The sequence below is a fragment of the Trachemys scripta genome, chromosome 1 (genome assembly GCF_013100865.1).
Source record: "Trachemys scripta elegans isolate TJP31775 chromosome 1, CAS_Tse_1.0, whole genome shotgun sequence".
Lineage (NCBI taxonomy): Eukaryota > Metazoa > Chordata > Testudines > Emydidae > Trachemys > Trachemys scripta.
In genome coordinates, this window is record NC_048298.1 from 153,989,780 (window position 1) to 154,008,921 (window position 19,142).

General features: G+C 44.4%; 1 long non-coding RNA gene across 1 annotated transcript in view; it reads left to right on the plus strand.

Annotated features, from left to right (window-relative positions):
* Positions 1–416: 416 nt before the first annotated feature.
* The window catches only part of LOC117871050, a 53,291-nt gene continuing 34,565 nt past the window's right edge, over positions 417–19,142 (plus strand). The window contains exons 1-3 of the long non-coding RNA XR_004644136.1: positions 417–518; positions 7,987–8,061; positions 10,226–10,469. This is a non-coding gene — a long non-coding RNA (uncharacterized LOC117871050). The remainder of the gene's footprint in view (positions 519–7,986; positions 8,062–10,225; positions 10,470–19,142) is intronic.

Sequence of the window (19,142 nt, forward strand, 5' to 3'; positions counted from 1 at the left end):
CGGCGATTTGACAGTTATAGTATTTTGGTTTTCCACCCTACACTTTGGTCCCTATCTGCCTGCTTCTTCTCATTCTGATATTTCTGTTCTTTTTGTAATTTGCACCCATTCTTAATTCCTAGCTTCCTCTGTCTCACTTTCTAGAGTGAATTCTGTGCTGTTCATTTTACTTTTTGACTCTAAGCCGAGCACCAGCCCTTGGCTAGTCAAACTTCCCAAGCCAGAGGGGAAGCTGAGAAACAGAAGTTTATTTTCCTTTCAGATCATGTAGTTCAATAAGAACAGGTGGATGCTCTTGTGGCCTTTTCACTTAGCTGCTAGCCTTCAGCAGGAGTTAAGAAGGAGATTAGAAGTGGCTTTTCAGTTGCTGAACTTCTGAACTAACTACACCTATCTGATGCACAAAGGTGAGGTTATGGGTTACCTGAGTGAGTGCTAAATCACAGTGTCCTAGAAACCATCAGTGGGTGTTCTTCAAAGCACCAGGCCTACCACAGAAGCAGCATTAAGCAATCAAAGTGAGTAGGAATATTTTATATTGTGTGGAGCTGAGTTTTAAAATGTAATATTACAAATCTGTCTTTTTTTTCGGGGGGGGGGGGGGGGGGGGGACGACCAAACCTTGTAAGATTAACATAATTCCTCATGTGATCGTGAGTTAACCAACAAATGAGAGAGAACCCTCCAGGTAATCTGAGGCATGAGAAATATATTGAGGTAGGATAGAATCTTCTCAAATAAGAGACAGAAAACACATTCCATTCAAAATCCATTAACGGGCAAGTCAGTCAACGACATTTCTAATGTAACCAAAGGAAGGTAGAAGTGCTGAGCTTAATAGCCTTTACTACTAGGATTATACTTTCAGAACCAGTTATTGCCGCATGTATATTTATAAAAACTATATAGAAGTGTTTATAAATCATTTGCATTGACAGCATTCAACAGTACTTGAAGAATACTTTTAAATGCGTTATATACTCTATGGTCCATTGTAATTTAATGAGGGTGAAATTCTCTCCTGTGCAGAAGGCCAGCACAAGGCCTAGATGCCGCTTAAGCTCCTGAAATAGGATTTAAATAGTTCATAGGCCTCAGCATCATGAATTTCACCCTGAATAGTGCTCTCTACGTGCAAGCATCCACATACCAGTATATTAAACACTTCTAAATACAGGGGCAAATACTCCTTTGTAAAAATGTACAGTAATTCCCCCCCACACACACACCTGTGATGTTACTGTACTGTAGTAATTCTCTTGGTTTGGACCATTAACATACTAGATGTTTTTCAAGGGCTGCCCCCAACTCAATCCAATCAACCCAGCTCTATAGTGAGTTCGGCAGGGAAGAGGTGGGGAAGAAATCCACCCTCAGGCTGCGTAAAGCTGTAGTGGCTCCTGTCTCTACAACAGGGGTGGGCAAACTTTTTGGCCCGAGGGCCACATCTAGGTGGGGAAATTGCATGCAGGGCCATGAATGTAGGGCTGGGGTAGGGGGTTGGGGTGTGGGAGGTTGTGCAGTGTGCAGGAAGGAACTCAGGGCAAGGGGTTGGGGCAGAGGATGGGTGAGGGGTGTAAGAGGGGGCTCAAGGGGGTTGGGGTGCAGAGTGCGGGAGGGGGCTCAGGGCAGGGGTGCAGGAAGGAGTGCAGCAGAGGGCTCAGGGCAGGGGGTTGGGACACAGGAGGGGTGCGAAGTGCTGGAGGGGGCTCAGGGCAGGGGGTTAGGGTGCGGGAGGGATTCAGGGTGTGGGCTCCAGCCCGGCGCCGCTTACCTAGAGCAGCTCTGGGGTGGCAGCGGCATGCAGCAGGGCTAAGACAGGCTCCCTGCCTGTCCTGGCCCTGCACTGCGCCGTTCCTGGAAGCGGCCGGCATCATGTCCTTTTGGCCCCTGGGGGAGGGGGAGCAGAGGGTTCCGCGCGCTGCCCTCTCCTGCGGGTACCTCCCCCGATGCTCCCATTGGCCACAGTTCCCCGTTCCCAGCCAATGGGAGCTGCAGGGGGGGGGGCGAGTGCCTGCAGGCGAGGGCAGAGCACGGAGCCCTCCCACAGGGGCCGCAGGGATGTGGTGCTGGCCGCTTCTGGGAGCGGTGCGGGGCCCACGGTGCCACAAGGGATGGCAGTCCTGCAGGCCAGATCCAAAGCCCCTACAGGCCGGATCCAGCCCGTGGGCCGTAGTTTGTGCACCCCTGCTCTACAAGCTGCTGTGGTGTCTGTACCTGTGTTTTGTTGAAGGAGGTGGTCAGTGGATCTAGATAGGTATGAACCCATTGCCTTTTTGCTAACCTTGCCCCCCTCCAACATTGGTGGCTCTATAAAAGAGATGTCCTTGTTCATAGTAAATAATTCACAGATAAAGTGCCTCTAGATGGCACTCAAGCATATGCAAATCCATAGTTTTGTAAGGCCCATAAAGCTTCTTGTTGATGTGCAGTATAAGAGGCTTCATGTGCACAGCTCTTACCAGTGGGGTGGGGTAAGCTCTTCTTGAGCTGGGCTCTGATGTGTAGGGTGTACACTCATGTTATCTCCAGCCTGCGTAGACCTCTTAGTCAGATCCTTTGTGCCCTCAGAGTAGGATTTGCTCCTAGGTGTGGATAGGTTTGTAAGCTGTACTATATTCTGGTCTTCAAGAGCTGAGAGTTACAGGAGGAACTCCAACCAATACAGAAAACAGGCACTATTATTGTCATGTATGATTAGAATGGAGCATATAATTGCTAACGAACAATTTACTGACTGAGTTTAGCTTTGTTTTCTGCTCCTAAAATGTCCAGAAGCAGCCTGCAATTTCCTTGAATTTACTACTTTGTCAAAGTTTACACGATTCTTTTCTATTTCTTTTAAAACTCTGTGGATTGATTGTCAACAGCTCGTTTTGACATTCAAAATTTGAGCTGCATGCCCCTATTGATTATTCTTATCAGGAGGGGGCCTTTAATCAATCAGAGACTGGTAGCAGATAAACAGGACTAGGGAATTTTTAGAACTTTTTCTACTATTATGTATGCTGCTTGAAACTGCTGTGCTTGCATGTATGAAACCTTTTAAATTTCTGCTGAGAACACTGCCATTTTGTTGCTGTAGCTGGATACAGAGGTGTCTTGTGTGTACACACTGTGTTTACTCCTGGAGACTTTACTTTTGGAGTGTTTTTGTTTGTTTTTTTCCCCCTTAAGCACAAAAGAAAAAAGGAAAACATTTTAGATCCCTTCTCTCCCCCCCCCCCCCGTGTATGAAAACATATTGGCAACCTGTAATAGTCTCTGCCGATGTTCGGCCCTCAGCGGGGCTGTGGGGTATCCCACCGCCTCGCTACACAACCCTATTGATAAGTTCATGGAGGATAGATCCATCAATGGCTATTAGCCAGGATGGGCAGGGATTTTAAACCATGCTCTGAAGTATCCCTAGCCTCTGTTTGCTAGAAGCTGGAAATGGGTGACGGGATGAATCACTTGATGACTGCCTGTTCTGTTCATTCCCTCTGAAGCACCTGGCATTGGTCACTGTTGGAAGACAGGATACTGGGCTAGATGTACCATTAGTCTGACCCAGTATGGCTGTTCATATGTTCTCTTCTGAGCTGTAGCAGCTGTCACAACTTCACACGTTGGCTTTCTATTTTAGGAGAAATCAATAACATGGAGTTCAGGTATATAACACCTATGCCCAGTTCCCAGGGAGCAAGCCTGCCTGAGGAATTGGATCTAAATTATAGTGATGAAGGTAACAGGCAAACTCTTTTGCTGTTTGACACATTTATCCCCCAAGATTCTGCATCAGAAAAACACCACCACCACCACCACCAACAACAAAGCATTTCTTCCAAAACTGAAACCTTGCTGTCATGATAAGAAAAAGAACTTGAAAGACTCTGTGTAACAGCACTATACCAATAACTTATTCTTTTTTTCTTTCTGGGCCACACAGGATTTATTAGTTATCATTTCTAGAAAAATGATGTCACTGTGAGATTTACTGGGTAGGCACAGATCTTAAAAATCATCTAATCACTTTCATATAAGATAATTGTGTATGCATGTGCAGCCCTAGCTGCAAACGGTGCAGTCAGACAGGGGTCTGACTAAGGTGCCAGGGCTCTGGCAAGGGGCTTTGGGAACACTGTCTCTCTCTCTCTCTACTGTGTCAAGCAGTCTCCTTTTATACAAACTTGCTATTTTGATGTGAAGGTGCAAGCTTAAATTTTACTTTCTGATAGCCTTTTGTGAATGACACTCAAATGTTTGTGGAAAACAAAGGAATTTGTTTTTAACTGGGTGTGAATACTTCTGGAACTCTCTGCTTCAGAATAGTGCTGTTTATTATTTATAGGCCAGATTTGGATGGAGAATCTGGCATTTGCCCTCACAGTCCCAATAACCGGAACTACATTTGATCTTTTGCACAGACCTTATCACTCTAACATCACATCCAAAAAATATTCACTGTATTGGGTGCTCTGTTTATGCCTACATTTATAGCTATGTTGCAGGGGAAGGAGAAAGAGCGCTTTTTTTTTTTAAATTGAAGAAGCAAGGCACAATAAGTTAAAGTCTGATATGCGTGGAATTATGAATACAACCAGATCTTGGTATGAACTAGGGAAAATCTTTCGTTTGAATTCTTTAGTCCTTATATTCAATTTTTTAATTAACTTTTCTCTGTAATTCTCAATATGTTTCTACTGTAAAATTCTCAATATGTTTCTATGGCATTCAGGGAACAAAAGGAAATTTACTGTGGCTAATTTAACACCTGTAAATTCCCACATGATGATGAACAAATAAAGACCTTGTAGCCTGTTGGGAGTGGTGGTGGAAAATATAAGCCTTATGCTGTAGAAGCAATGAGTTCAACTGCTTCCTAGATTGATTCTTTAATTATAACATGTATTTTTTTCTTGTCTGTGTCATTACAAGAAATTAATTCTTACTATTTTCAAAGCAATAAAATATCTGATCCCAAACATTTCACATTTGGTTAAAATAATAATAAAAGCTTAAGTAGACTTAGGGTTAAAGTACCAGAGTGGGAGTTGAGGAGGTCTAGATTATTTCCCAGTCTTTGCTATGGTCTTGTATCACTGTCAGCAGGTCACTTAGGGTGCATCTACAGAACAGCTGGAGGTATAAGTTCTAGCTCAGGCAGACATACCTGAGCTAGCTCTGATTTACGTAGTGTGCTAACATAGCAGTGACATCATGATGAGTGGAAAGATGAACTAACTGCCCTGCATACAATCCTATTCTAAGCAAATAAGTGTGTCCTTGGGATGTCTAGCCCATCCTGCCACCAGGGCAACCCTGGCTACATTGCAATTTTTAGCATGCTAGCTTGATCAATACTAGTGTGGATAGCGTCTGCCTGAGCTAACAATTACACCTGTATCTCCCATGTAGGCATATCCTTAGGCAACTAAAAATTGGGGCCTCCAAAGTTACAAGCCACTACTGAAAATTTGACCTATCTAGAGGTATGCAAGGCCTGCTTTTTGGCACCTTTGACAATCAGATTTAAGGCCCTCATTCAGCAGGGTACATAAGGCCATGCTTAACTTTAAGCATGAGTAGTACAATTAAAGTAGGCATGTGGTTAAATATCTTTCTGAATTGGGTTGCAGGTGTCTCAGGCTGGGCCATGAAAAATTTGAGGCAACCTTAAAAATGGTGGATACCTCTGGCAAATCTGGCCTCTGCTGACACAGTAAAAAAAAAAAAAAAAAATCATTTCAGGTTTTTAGGCTCCATTCTGGGATTTGAAAGAGGTTTGAACAAAACTGCCTTGATAACTTGGCCTCCCAAACTAGCTGTGTTGTATATGGTTTGGGATTGAAATGAATCCTTTGCACAGCACTCTTTGACATCCTCCCTATGTAATCCTTGCCACTGTTCTCAATAATATGGAGGATTCCGCATTCCCTTATGATGTATTGTCATGAAGAACTTAAAATGTAATGATTAATTGTTCTAAAAATGGAAGACTTGTGCTTTTTTTTATTTCCCCCTCAGTGTACATCTAGTTTGGTTCTCCTATGTGATGGTACATTAATTAGGAACATAATGGTCATGCTGGTTGAGACAATGGTCCATCGAGCCCAGTATCCTGTCTTCTGACAGTGGTCAGGCTAGATGGTTCAGCGGGAATGAACAGAGAAGTTGTTGAGTAATCCATCCCCTGTTGTCCAAGCCCAGCTTCTGACAGTCAGAGGTTTAGGGACACTCAAAGCATGGGGTTGCATCCTGAGCATTTGACTACCAGCCATTGATGTACCAATCCTCCATGAACTTTTCTCATTCTTTTTTGAACCTGTTTATACTCTTTGCCTTTACAACATCCTCTGGCAATGAGTTGCATAGGTTCACTGTGTGTTGTATGAAGAAGTACTTCCTTATGTTTGTTTGAACCTGCTGCCTATTTATTTCATTGGGTAACCCCTAATTTTTGTGGTATGTGAAGAGGTAAATTACACTTTCCTATTCACTTTCTCCATATAATTCACGATTATGTTGACCTCCAATATTCCCCCTTAACTGTCTCTTTTCTAAGATGTACATTCCCAGTCATTTTACTCTCTCCTCATATGGAAGCTGTTTCATACTCCTAAACGTTTTTGTTGCCCTTCTCTATGTACTTTTTCCAATTATAATCTTTTTTGAGATGGGGTGATCAGAACTGCACACTATTCAAGGTGTGTGCATACCATGGATTTATCTAATGGCATCATATTTTCTATCTTATCTATCCCTGTGCTGATGGTTCTGAACTTTGTTAGCTTTTTTGACCGCTGTTGCGTATTGAGCAAATGTTTTCAGAGAACTTTATTCAATGAATAGTGACCATTAACCGTTTAGTTTGATGCTTTGTCTTCAGCTGAGATCATTCCAGAATGTAGTTCATATAACCTGAAAGCAAAATAATGTTAAGGGAGGAAGCAATTGTGTTACAGTACCACTGGATGTTTGGTTCAGAGAAGCACTCCAAAGTTTGGCTATGTATTCAAAGCTGATCTGAACTATTCCAACCTTTTACATCTGCAAAACTGGGCCAGGCATCTCCCAGGAATCAGTTTTCTCATGAGATTGGTGCCCCTCACTCTCTTTTACATTTCTGAATAAAAGGCAAGTCTAGGGCCCAGCACACTCCCAGAGTAACAGATTTTGTGCTGGGGGCTATCTTAGAAGAATAATGTTTCATCCACTGCAGATATTGTGAGAACAGGCTTCATTTTCATAGCATACATTAAAGCCAGGAAGTGCAGAGGCACATGAAAGTGAAAAGGGGTAGCTTACTTAACTAACAAGAGGAGGGCTAGCTAGTGATTAAATTGGAGGAGTCGGAGTCTGTACTTCTGGGTTCTGTTCTTGGTTCTGCCAATTACTGACGTGGTTTTGGGATACTGTATGTTTTAAATTTGATCTTTCTGTAATGCTGATTCCTCAATGCTGAGTCCTCCGTGGAAAATCAGCCCAATTACCTCTAAGTGCACTAACTGAACGCAGCAAGGGGAGAATATTAACTTTGTGTAAAGTGAGTGAGAATGCAAGCAGTGCCAGTGTTATGTTCCAGAACATTAGAGAGGCTTTAAGGTAGTGCCCTTTAAGATCGAAGGATGGATGAGCACCCTCTAAGTACTTTCACACTGTGTAATAAGTTAAATGTAAGTACAATAATAAAGTGCTCAATGATGTATGTTATGCAAATGAAATATATTGGAAAACCATATTTTCTCTGTCTTGCAGAGTAGTCATCGTGAATTACTTTTGTTTAATTATTGTAATAATCAAGTGTGGTTCAAGGTTATTTGGCAAGAATGTGAATGTAGGAAATGCTAATGGTGTTCTTACTCCACAAGCTCTACATATTAAAATAAACAGCCTTTGTGGCTCCAAGCCACCTGGGTTTTGCTGTTATGGATGCTATTGTGACTTCTTAGGAGTAAATGATGACTTCTTTTTTCCCTCCCTTTCTGTCCTATTCCTTAATAGCCCATTGTCTAACACAGAGCGGGTCACTCTGTATATGTGGAAAGGCGATCTAAACCTGACTGTGGAATGACCAAGGTAAGTCAGAGAAATCTTGTCAGTAAAACTGGTTGGCATTTTTCAAATGAAATATCTTTCCAGTAAAAAATGGCCTCTTTTGACAAATAAACATATTTCAAATAATTTCTGACAGTACTGAAACTTAATTTTTCTCAACTTTTAAAAATAAAAATAGTTAAGATCATTGAAATTTTCCAGTTACCAATAAAAAAAATCAGTAAATGAAAGATTTTGGTTATTGTTTCAATTTAATAAATCATTATTTTTTGTGGGGGAGGGAGAATATTAAAATGGGCCTATTTAGAACCCCGTGGAACAAAACAATTTCAAAATGAAATATTTTTCATTTTTGAGCAGCTTTACTCATAACCTTTCCCATGGAAGATGATCTTTCCTGGCCAATTTCTCCAGCAAATGTATTGGACAGCCAGGGAGCCATTTAAAAGACCTATATAGTCCAAAACCAACAAACAGAGGCTAGTGGGGTCTGGAATGGACAGTCCAAAGCCTCTTCAGAACTATTTTTTTAAAAACCATTTGAAATTGGGGTCAACAAGCCCATTCACTAATAAATGGCTCAGCAGAAGAGTAACTATAGCATAAACCTGATGTAAAAAAACTGTATTGCATTTGTCAAATAGTCTGGAGTGGCTCTTGGTCTGCCCCGAAGTAGGCCCTCGTGGTTGTCAGAAAACAGGGCAGATACCCCAAGTTGGCGGTGTGTTCTGTAATTAGATTTCATCAAGCTAGTAACAAATGTGAACTCCTGGATCACTATAACAGTTGTACCATAGAGCGGCATACAGTCTCCTTAGACTCTCCAGTCTATCTTGCCACCTAGGCAAACTGGATTTTTGTGATTAAAAAGTCACTTAAACCGCAAAATCACACCACACCAGGTTGCTCTCAGTCGCTAAGGACCAGCCACTTACCTCAGAACAATTGGTACTCTAGATCTTACACCAAAGACAACGCTGGCAGCCAATTCTATGGTAAACTAACTAAAGGTTTATTAGCTAAGAAAAGGAAGTGTGAGTTATTGGGAGGTTAAAGCAGGTACAATATATGTACAGGCAGGGATTTGGAGCAATCAAATTTTTGAATTGATCCGCTCCGGCTCCGGGCATAAAACCTACTGGTCTGTACTCCAGCTCCGAGCTCCGCTCCAAAGCCCTGCAGGTGAGTCACAGTTTGTAATTCCAAATGGTGGCAGTGCTGTAATAAATTGCCAGTTTCCTAAAAGTCTTTTCAGGGTTCCCAGATTCTCTGGGGAACTCTGCTTTGCATCTGATATCGAGATAAAGAATCTTTCCCTGAATCCATACTTATAGCTTCTTTTCATAGAAAACAAGCTGACAGGGTCAGTACCTGTGTGGGCTTTTCCTTTGATGCCAGACAGTGAGGAATGAATTTTGAGTCTTTGTCAAGGCTAATTCTCCACTCTGGCACTTTGAGTGCAGAAGGTGGGGGCCCACAAGGATTCTAAAAATTAATACTCGCCACTCCAGGCTTGTATTAAACTCCCAAGATTACAACTTTTCTCTGACCTTGGATTGGTAGATGCTGCCACCCCCCAAGTGCAGAACCCCTTTAAGAGCCCAGGAAGGCGCACTTGGGAACTCCTTCCTGTGGGGTAACCTCAAGCCCTTTCACACTCCCTCCATCCCCCACCCCCCCGGGAAGAGCTGAGAAAGGGGGAAAAACAAGGAAATCAGCTGTTGCCACCAGCCAATTAAACAACATGTGCACAAACCTTTTAAGACACAAAAATCCAATTCTGTTCTGAAAAAAGGTAAATTTTATTAATAATAATTATAAGAAAATACATCTGGGAACTCAGGCTATTGCTAGATTTAAAAAAAAAACTACAAGAATTAAGCACCAAGAATAGTTTTCTTGAGGTCCAGCTTAAAGGTTACAAGCAAAACAAAAGCACCTGGGGTTAGCACAGAGGAATCCAAAAGCCATAATGAAATAAAAGGGATAAAACCTAATCGCGTCTTCCTAGACATTTCCTGTAAATGTATCCGTGTCAGACTGCAAGCTCCACTTTGAATGTGAGGCTAGTTGCCTTCTGTGTTGTCCTTTTAAGTCTGTTGGAAGGAAAAGGGTATGGACAGAGGTCTAACAATAGAGGGTTGTTTAACTTAAGGGCTCAACCACTGAAATTTAATTTCTCTAGGCAAGAGACTGGCTCCCAACCAGGAAAATGATGTAGTGGGAAAGAAGTGCTCTTGGCAACCCTGATTTCTAGTCCCCTGGCAAAGCTGGCAATGAGGTTAACCGACAGAGGAGACTGAAAGGTTATCAAAAAGGAAGAGCTGATCATTTTGGAGTCTCTATCCATTTTGTCTCTAGCTCAAGAGGAATGAGAATTACCCAACATGTAGGGGCCTTCCTGAGCCCAAGTGGTCTCCAAGAGAAAGGTGAGCTATTTCATTTTGGATATTTGTTGTGTTCTGTATGATCTGTACTGTCTTGTGCTTTTATGACTAAGTAAAAGGGCAATTGGGTTATACTTTGGGCAAAGTGTGAGAGTGTGTTTTCTGCTTCACAATTACCACAAGCCTCCAGAGAGAGTTAAACCGTGAACCAGAGGGCTTGCATCTTTCAATAAGATTCTGTGCCAGGGTATGTTTTAAGCAACTGGGATATCTTGGGGGTCAGCACTGGTCCTGGGGGCCTATGGTGGCTGAGGAGCTCCATTTCCAAGGAGACAGAGCAGACTGAGAGTCGGTTTTCCAGGAAACTTTCAAGAAGGACCAAGGTAGGAAACGTTGCTGTAGGCTGCTGAGACCCAGGGGGGCTTAAACCACCTAGGGAATCCAGGGACTTAGAACTTTGGATTCGCCTCACAGCTGTGCAGGGGATGTATGAGGGAAGCATGCCAACCAAATCTGGGACAATGGATTAACCTTTTTGCTTCAGATTCCCCATCTTTATAATGTGGGTAATAATACTTAATTGCCTGTCTCAGAAATGTGCAACGAGGGTTCATATTTACAAAGTGTCTAAATGTAATTACAAGAGCAACCAAACTTATTACAGGGTGGCAGTGATCTGTTTTGTTTTTACTTCTGGGGTGCCTTGACAAGAGAATAAATGATGCTTCTAATTTCTTACTGGGAGTTGGCTTCTGTCCTGGTTGACTATTATTATAAATATTTATTTGAATGACCATAATGCCAGATGCCACAATCAGTGCCCTATTATGCAAGGCACTGCACAAACAAGCTCACACAGTAAGAGATGTGCTAGGTTCCATTTTTGCATCTTAAATAAGAATTAGTGAGCCATCACAATGTGCTCATACTCATTCATTAGCGTCATAAAAATCGTGAGATTTATTTAGTGAGTGCTGATAGGCAGAATATTTTACTTTTATTTTACATGGTGTGATGTCCAGGCTTTTTCAAATCACATCAGCCTAAAACTTACTAGCTATCAGCTTTAAAACAGTTTTTAAAATAACTTAAAGCATATTTGAGTTTTCATTGCTGCATTAAAACACTTTTTATTGCGTAATAAAGTGTATAGGCAGTATTTACATTGCTACATATTTAAAATAGTTGGCAAAGTCTTTGCGGAAAGATGAGATCTAGGCATCACTCACTTCAGTAAGATTTTGCTTTTAATAAGAACATAGCAGAGTGTTATTGCTTGATATTATGTAGAATGGTTCTTTGGAGTGCGTCTTATGTGAGTCAAATGTCATTCTATGGGCCATTTTCAATAGTGTAGTTACCACATGTAGTCATTGCTAAGCGGCAGTGTTGGCCAAGTGAATAGGCTATGGAATTGGCAGCCACACGACCGGGGTTCTACTGACTATTCTGCCACTGTGGGTATGTCTACACTGCAATAAAAAATACCCATGGCACTGAGGGCAAGTCTACATTACATCGGTGCAACTGTGCTGCTGTAGTGTGTCTGGTGAAGATGCATTATGATTACAGCAGAGCATCTCCCGCCGACATAGCACCAGTGTGAACAGCGCTTAGGTCGATGTAACTTACGTTGTTCGGGGGGGAGGAGGGGGTGTCTTTTACACCCCTGAACAACGTAAGTTACATCCACTTAAGTGGTTGTGTAGACCAGTCGTTAGTCTCAGAGCCTGTGGAAAACTGACTCAGGTTTGCTGACTCAGACGGCAGGGCTAAAAATAGCAGTGTAGATGTTTGGGCTTGGGCTGGACCCACCCCCTTCACAGCGTCTCAGACCCCAGGCTGTAGCCCAAGCCAGAATGTCTATGCTTCAATTTTATAGTACCACAGCCTGAGCCAGCTGACCTAGGCCAGCTGCAGCTCTGCCACAGGTCTTTTACTGCAGTGTAAACATACCGTGTGTAAATTGTGACTTAACCCTTCTATCTTGGTCTCCTTTTATGTAAAAACGGAGGTAAGGTATTTGAAATACCGACCTTTGTAAAAGTGCTTTGGTGTCTGTGGATGAAATGCACAATGTAAGTGTTTACTTTTATTCTACGTCACCCATAGCACCCATTGCAAGGAAGAAGGCATTTTTGCCCATTGCTTTCAGTAAGAGATTGCTCAGTAAGAGTAAGCAGGGGTATGTTACCTAACACTGCATAGAAATCTAAGCCCTGGTCTACACTACAAGTTTAGGTCGAATTTAGCAGTGTTAGAGCGATTTAACCCTGCACCCTTCCACATAACGAAGCCATTTTTGTCGACTTAAAGGGCTCTTAAAATCGATTTCTGTACTCCTCCCCGATGAGGGGATTAGCGCTGAAATCGACTTTGCTGGGTCGAATTAGGGTTAGTGTGGACGCAATTCGACAGTATTGGCCTCCGGGAGCTATCCCAGAGTGCTCCATTGTGACCGCTCTGGACAGCGCTCTCAACTCAAATGCACTGGCCAGGTAGACAGGAAAAACCCCACAAACTTTTGAATTTCATTTCCTGTTTGACCAGTGTGGTGAGCCTAAAGGTGACCATGCAGATCTCATCAGCACAGCTGGGTCCCAGAATCTCATCAGCACATGGAGTCCCAGAATCTCAAAAGAGCTCCAGCATGGACCAAACGGGAGGTACTGGATCTGATCGCTGTATGGGGAGACGAATCCGTGCTCTCCGAACTCCGTTCCAAAAGACAAAATGCCAAAACATTTGAAAAAATCTCCAAGGGCATGAAGGACAGAGGCTATAACAGGGACCTGCAGCAGTGCCACGTGAAACTTAAGGTGCTCAGGCAAGCCTACCAAAGAACCAGAGAGGAAAACGGCCGCTCCAGGTCAGAGCCCCAGACATGCCGCTTCTATGGTAAGCTGCATGCCATTCTACGGGGTGCCCCTACACCTACCCCAGCCCTGTGCATGGACTCCGTCAATGGATTCTCACACAACAGGGATGCAGATTTTGGAGACAAGGAAGATGATGATGAGGAAGAGGTTGAAGATAGCACACAGCAAGCAAGCGAAGAAACCGTTTTTTCCGAAAGCCAGGAACTGTTTTTCACCCCGGATCTAGTACCCTCCCAACCCACCGAAGCTGGGCTCCTGGACCTAAAAGGCGGAGAAGGGACCTCTGGTGAGTGTATGTTTGTAAATATAATCCATGGTTTAAAAGCAAGCGTGTTTATGATTAATTTGCCCTGAAGACTTGGGATGCATTCATGGCCAGTGCAGCTACTGGAAAAGTCTGTTAATGTGTATGGGGATGGAGTGGAAATCCTTCAGGGACTTCTCTGTGAAGCTCTCCTGGATGTACTCCCAAAGCCTGTTAGCCATGCGGTGTGGGGAGGGGTGAAGTGATCATCCCAGAGAATTGGGTATGTCGGGGGGAGGGGTTTAGTTGGGTTTGTGCTGCACGTTAAACTGAAAACTAAAGCCCCTCCTTTTTAAATGGCCAACCCAACGGGTGCTTGGTATGTGAAATGAGGGTGCTGCTGTTTGAAACAATTCCCACATGTTATGAAGGTTAAAGAAGCCAAAAGACTGTGGCTTACCATGGCTGCCTGCAAACCGAATTCTGTTGCCCGCCGGCCCTGCTTGTGTGATCTCTCACACCAAACCAGCAGGCCCTCAATATAAGAGGCAAAATGCAACCTTGTAAAGAAAGCACACGTGCTATGTAATGTTAACAGCTTGGTTCACTGTGAAAGAGTCTACCCATTGTTCTCTAAAATGTGTTTTTTTAAAGACTACTCTCCCTTTTTTTCCCTCCCGCAGCTGCAAATGTTTCAACGCTTCCCGTATCATCTCTGTCCCAGAGGCTAGCGAAGATTAGAAGGTGATAAAAACGCAATGTGGCCTTGTCCTTCCCTCCTTCACCACCCCACCCGGTGCTTCCCTCCTCCCCCACCCCTCCTGGGCTACCTTTGCAGTTATCCCCCCATTTGTGTGACGAATTAATAAAGAATGCATGAATTTGAAACAACAATGACTTTATTGCCTCTGCAAGGGGTGATCAAAGGGGGGAGGAGAGGGCGGTTGGCTTACAGGGAAGTAGAGTGAACCAAGGGGGTGGGTTTTCATCAAGGAGATACAAACAGAACTTTCACACCGTAGCCTGGCCAGTCATGAAACTGGTTTTCAAAGCTTCTCTGATGTGCAGCGCACCCTGCTGTGCTCTTCTAACCACCCTGGTGTCTGGCTGAGCGTAATCAGTGGCCAGGCGATTTGCCTCAACCTTCCACCCCACCATAAACATTTCCCCCTTACTCTCACAGATATTGTGGAGCACACAGCAAGCAGTAATAACGATGGGAATATTGGTTTCGCTGACGTCTAACCGAGTCAGTAAATTGTGCCAGCGCGCTTTTAAACATCCAAATGCACATTCTACCACCCTTCTGCACTTGCGCAGCCTATAGTTCAGGGGTCGGCAATGTTTGGCATGCGGCTCGCCAGGGTAAGCACCCTGGCAGTCCGGGCCAGTTTTATTTACCTGCTGACGCAGCAGGTTCGGCTGATCGCGGCCCCCACTGGCTGCGGTTCACTGTCCCAGGCCAATGGGGGCGGCGGGAGCCGCGGCCAGCACATCGCTCGCCCGTGCCGCTTCCTGCCGCCCCCATTGGCCCGGGATGGCGAACCGTGGCTGGTGGGGCCTGCAATCGGCCGTACCTGCCATGTCAGCAGGTAAATAAAACTGTCCCGGTCTGCCAGGGTGCTTACCCTGGCGAGCCGCGTGCCAAACGTTGTCGACCCCTGCTATAGTTGAACAGCTCCTTACTACTGTCCAGGGTGCCTGTGTATGGCTTCATGAGCTATGGCACTCAGGGGTAGGCTGGGTCCCCAAGGATAACTATAGATATTTCAACATCCCCAACGGTTATTTTCTGGTCTGGAAAGTAAGTCCCTTTCTCAAGCTGTTCAAACAGACCAGAGTTCCTGAAGATGCGAGCGTCATGTACCTTTCCCAGCCATCTCACGTTGATGTTGGTGAAATGTCCCTTGTGATCCACCAGTGCTTGCAGCACCATTGAAAAGTACCCCTTGTGGTTTATGTACTGGCTGCCTTGGTGGTCTGGTCCCAAGATAGGGATATGCATTCCGTCTATTGCCCCACCACAGTTAGGCAATCCCATTGCAGCAAAGTCATCCGCTATGACCTGCACATTTCCCAGAGTCACTACCCTTGATAGCAGCAGCTCAGTGATCACGTTGGCTACTTGGATCACAGCAGCCCCCACAGTAGATTTGCCCACTCCAAATTGATTCCCGACTGACCGGTAGCTGTCTGGCGTTGCAAGCTTCCAGAGAGCTATTGCCACTCACTTGTGAACTGTGAGGGCTGCTCTCATCTTGGAATTCTGGTGCTTCTGGGCAAGGGAAAGCAAGTCACAAAGTTCCATGAAAGTGCCCTTACGCATGCGAAAGTTTTGCAGCCACTTGGAATCATCCCAGACCTGCAACACTATGCGGTCCCACCAATCTGTGCTTGTTTCCCAGGCCCAGAATCAGCATTCCACGGCATGAACCTGCCCCATTACCACCATGATGTCCAAATTGCTAGGGCCCATGCTTTGAGATAAGTCCATGTCCTCATCACTCACATCACCACGCTGCCGTCGCCTTCTCGCCTGCTTTTGCAGGTTCTGGTGCTGCATATACTGCAGGATAATGTGCGTGGTGTTTACAGTGCTCATAACTGCCACGGTGATCTGAGCGGGCTCCATGCTTGCTGTGGTATGGTGTCTGCGTGGAAAAAAGGCGCAAAACGATTGTCTGCAGTTGCTGTCACGGAGGGAAGGGCGACTGACGACATGGCTTACAGGGAATTAAAATCAACAAAGGGGGGTGGGTTTGCATCAAGGAGAAACACACAGAACTGTCACACCAAAGCCTGGCCAGTCATGAAACTGGTTTTCAAAGCCTCTGTGATGCGCAGTGTGCCTTGCTGTGCTCTTCTAATCGCAAACAGCCTAGTCAGCAAACAGCGCCAGCGAGATTTGAAACATCCAAAGGCACATTCTACCATCATTTGGCACTTGCTCAGCCTATAGTTGAACTGCTCCTGACTACTGTCCAGGCTTCATGAGCCATGGGAGCAAGGGGTAGGCTGGGGTAGGTGCGACCGCGCGATGCTGCCGACTGGGAGAGCAGCCTGAGGCAAAAGCCTCCAGCTGGCATGATATTCCAGGCAGGACTGAATCTCCATTAGATGAAACTTAAAGAAGAGAATGACCTGGAGTCACTCCCATTTATGTCCAGGTGCCCCCGACCGACCTCACCGAGGTTGGCCAGGAGCAACCAGGAGACAGCAGTAGACGGTACAGTATGACTGCTAACCATCTTTTCTAACTTGCAAAGGCAAGGAGCTGCTGCTGTGTAGCAATGCAGTACCGTGTCTGTAAGCAGCACCCAGGAGAAATACGGTGACAGTGAGCTGAGCAGGCTCCATGCTTGCTGTGGTATGTCGTCTGCATGGGTAACCCAGGAAAAAAAGGCATGAAACGATTTTTTGTCATTGCTTTCACGGAGGGAGGGATGGAGGGGGGCCTGCCGACATGTACCCAGAACCACTGGTGACAATGTTTTTGCCCCATCGGGCATTGGGAGCTCAGCCCAGAATTCCAATGGGCGGCGGAGACTGCGGGAACTGTGGGATAGCTACCCACAGTGCAATGCTCCAAAAGTCGACGCTAGCCTCGGTACTGTGGATGCACACCGCCAACTTAATGTGCTTAGTGGGGACACACACAATCGACTGTATCAAATCGATTTCTAAAAAATCAACTTCTATTAAATCAACCTAATTTAGTAGTGTAGACATATCCTAATGCACTCTAAGAATGATGTGATTGTTTTGCCTGAGCATCTGTGACTTGCTTTGGCAGTAGTGCAACTTCATCTTTAAAATATATTTATTTCATATTGCTCCATAAATATATCTTAGCTCTGCTCTTGAGGGACACATTCTAGCACAGAAAGGGTAGTTCAGTTTCCATGCTAGTTTAATTCTCCACATTCCTGAGAGGGCCAACAAAAGGTCCTATTTCTACTGTGGACACTTGTCTGCTAGGACCTGGACTCTGATCACTAACCCATTTCACACAGATCTCAAACAGTCATTGCATTGAAATAAGGATCAAATAGGTTGATATACAAGCTTGCTCAGATGGTTTGTGGCGGCCTATTGTTTGCATGGGACCTGGATTGCATAATAGAAATATTCTCTACTTTTGAATATCAAACTTGATGTGATTCACTCTTGGTTTACCTGTCATTGCAGAGATCGTCTTATCTCCCTCCCACCCAGGGCCGCCAAGAGCGGGTTCGGGCCCCGGTGAAAATTTTTTTTCGGGCCCCCCAGCAAGGACGGACCGGCTAAACAAGGCCGATGAGTGGTGGGGGGAAGCCAGGCCCGGAATTTTTTTGGGCCCCCCAGCAAGGGTGGACCGGTTAAACAGGGCTGACGAGAGGGGGAGAAAGCCAGGGAACTCGGGCCCCGGGCCCCCTTCCGGACCACTGGGCCCCAGTAATTTGTACCGGCTTTCTCCCCCCTCCCCCCATCGGCCCTGCTCCCACCCCCACTGAGATCAGAGGAGGATAATATATAGCATTTTTGACTATCTCTATTGTAAAGTTCCTTTATACCCGATATAACTGGAATTTCCATCCCCACAGGAAATTCTCTCATTTTGAGGGGCGGAGGGGGGCGGGAGGAGGGGATTGTTCCAAATCAGAATGAAAAGCCAAATTTTCCTAAATCTTAAACTTGTATTGAAACCATCGAAACATTTCATTTCAATAACATTGAAAAGTTTCATTTACTTTTTTGTATTATATTAAAATAATATATTTTTCTTTATTTGTATTACCACAACTAGAAGCCTTAATCACAACCAGGATCCCATTGTGTTAGGCACTGTACAAACACAGAACAAAGATACATATAGAATATCTATATGACAATTAACATTTTAATATAATGTCAAAGTCTATATGAAACACTTCAGCTTTTCCTGTTAAATTTAATCCCAATCGACATTTCTGTTAAATGTTTAGATTTTGATGAAACTGCAGTTTTTGACAAAATTGTTCTGTCAAAAAATTTTAAAGCAGCTCTAGATATAACTTGTTGGGATTCAGGTTTAGAGATAGAATTGCTACTGATTTCTAAACAGCATAATAATGTTGTTGCTATTTAGAATCCATCCGCAGTTCATGAACCAGCGACATCTCAGCTCAACAGAACCAATGACAAGCAAGATAGGAAAGAAAAGCTGTCTATGTTTGCAAGAAACAGGAAGTGACAACAATATTCTATCCTTTCAGGACCCTGTTGCACAAACTGATTTGCTTGCAGACCTAGTATCCTGAAAGAGGAAGTATACTTCAAAGGGCATATCACACTGTTAGTCCCTAGAAATTCTCAAGGACTCTTAATTAACCTAGGGTCAACTCACTCTGTTCACATAAAGCCTGTATGGATGAAATGTGCAGCTGTTAAGAGGGACAGCTGCAGTGAGGAAGCTTGCACTGGAGAGCTGGGTGAAGGCTGCATTAATATGAATATATATTCACATTTTTGTTCACTCTTTATGACTACTCTAGTGCTAGGGTTACCATACGTCCGGATTTTCCCGGACATGTCCGGCTTTTGGGGGCTCAAATCCCCGTCCGGGGGGAAATC